Here is a 2,256-nt window from a genome sequence, read left to right as displayed (position 1 = left end):
ATGGAGGAGTAGAAGGAGGAGGGCAAGGCAGAGACCCAGGAGCACTGGCCCAAGCATGGTTTTTCAAGTGGGTGCAGCAGTGCCTGGCCCTGGCCCAGCAAGGCTAGCAGCTGCAGGAGGAGGCAGTGGCCACCCTGCAGCCTGAGCACAGGCAGCACAAGCTGTAGCACCTCTTCCAGAACTCGGCCACTGCGGTGGCCCAGCTCTAATAATATTGAGTGTGTTAGCAGCCAGCACTTTGTTTCTGGGTCCCCTCCTGAAACGCAACTGCCACCCTCACCAGCCTCTACAAAGAAAAGTGTGGAGACCCACAGTGAAGTTTTGATACTGGAATTCAGATTGGCTATCAGCAAAGCAGTAGGATGTGCTGGCTTGGTTTAAAAATACCCAACTATTTCTAGAGAAGATTTGATCAGCTTCCTAATGTGGAAAGGTTCCTCCATCATGAAACTCAAGAGCTTCCCCAAGACGGTCTGGAGTGTGCCCTATCCAAGCTACTTCAACGGAAACTGGCTCATCTCTAGAGACTCATTTGCAACCCTTCTGGGAACCCATAGCTCTACATGGTAAAGCTGATTCAACATATTTCTTTGGAAAAAATTGTTAAAAGTGTGCCTGTGGACCCATTTTCACATTTAGGTTTAGGTCCAGATTTTTTTTTTTTTTTTTTTTTTTTTTTTTTTGTCTATTAGAGTAAACACTTGCTCTAGAAGTGTTGAAATAGAAGGTAAGTTAAGAACTGAACAAGAAATATTTGATGTCAGCTAGCCTGTCCTAAAACTGTTTTTAGAAAGTGAGTTTGAACTTACTGGTGTAATAACAATCTTTTTTCAACATTGACTAGAATTTCTTGCTAGATACTTTTATGTTGTACCTGTTTTCTTACTCTCTTGAGTCAGGGGAAGTTCTTATGTCTTAGAATTGTGTTCTGTTTATCGTTGCTTGGAGATCCCGGTCCATGCAAGCAAGTACAGCAGGTAATTGTTGGGTTAGTTCCCCTGGGAACGGAGAATTGCCTTTGACACCCTTCATTATCTAGGGTGTTGTAGAGGATGAAAGTTGATGACCCAAGTGAGAGAGAACAGATGGAAGAGTCATCGATTTTCCTCCTGCCTGTTGTCCCTCAGATCCTCCTTGCTTTGAGAGTCAGGATTGCCAGAGGTGCACCTAGTAGACAGGTCTATCACTACCTCACCCAACCAGATCTGTCCTCAAAAGGCATTCTTGGTTAAGGGGCTTAGTGTCACTGGAGAAGCCTGGGCAATGCAGTCAGTGATAGATAAGTCTATTGCTTACTGCTGTCTAATGTAGACTTCCATAGACAACTGGAGACTTACCACCTGTACCATATCAGGTTAAAAACTACTACCCCCAAACAAGCAGCAAAGTAATAAGACTTGGTTGAAGTCAAGATGAAAACCTGGATCACAAACGGATGACTAAGCAGGTAAAGGTAACTAGTGAGTTAGATCAGGAGACCTGTTAAAAGTTAACATTCCTGGGCCATAGAAGAGGTCTTCTAAAACAACACTAACCTGCTCATAAAAAGAATGGGATATATACAGAGTCTTCTAGAGCACTGCAACTTTAATTCCTGCACAGAGTCTCTTTGACAAATCTTGATTCTTTCCTATACCCTTAACCAGAAACTAGAGTTGGAAAAAGTATTTAGTTGTTGACTTTTTCCTGATTGCAAGTTTCTTTATGGTAAGTTAAAATCAAAACCACTTCTTGCAGGAAAGCCCATGTCATATGGATGCAGTCTTAAGACCAGACACTATTTCTTACATATTAGATCAGTTAGGCTGTTCAGAACATTTAGAGTTCAGGCAAAAATGAGATGGACCTGTTCCTACAGAATTAGTTTCACACTTCTCCTTAAGTTTGGGAAAAAACAGCAATGAGTTGTACATAGTTTGTCAGATTAATTTTATTGCATGAGATACTATGTGATGGAGTTGTCTCTCCTGGCATTCTGATTTTCATCAAGTGGATTGATGACTCATTTCATTCTTAAAGGATGCTTTTCTGTATTATACTACTGTGCTGTAGAAGATAGTTTTAAGAAAAATAAGCCACTCTTGCTATAGAACCTTAATGCATCAATGTGCATGGCACAAAGGATGAGCTTAGCCATCCTTGAAAAGCTGCTATGCTCCTGCTCCCATTACACACATCCTATGGTTTACTACTTTTGGAACTTTAGGAATTTTTAGTGATGATAAGGTTGTAAAAAGGACTGTTTATAATTTTGAC

The 2,256-nt window shown here is 41.4% G+C and overlaps 1 pseudogene; it reads left to right on the top strand.

The window, feature by feature from the left end:
• LOC117794849 (HUWE1-associated protein modifying stress responses 1 pseudogene) lies at nucleotides 1-607 on the top strand (annotated as a pseudogene).
• Nucleotides 608-2,256: the final 1,649 nt, after the last annotated feature.

The sequence above is a fragment of the Marmota flaviventris genome, chromosome 1 (assembly GCF_047511675.1).
Source record: "Marmota flaviventris isolate mMarFla1 chromosome 1, mMarFla1.hap1, whole genome shotgun sequence".
Taxonomy (NCBI): Eukaryota; Metazoa; Chordata; class Mammalia; order Rodentia; family Sciuridae; genus Marmota; species Marmota flaviventris.
Note: the sequence above shows the minus strand (reverse complement) of the source record. Positions and strands in the feature narration are given on the sequence as shown.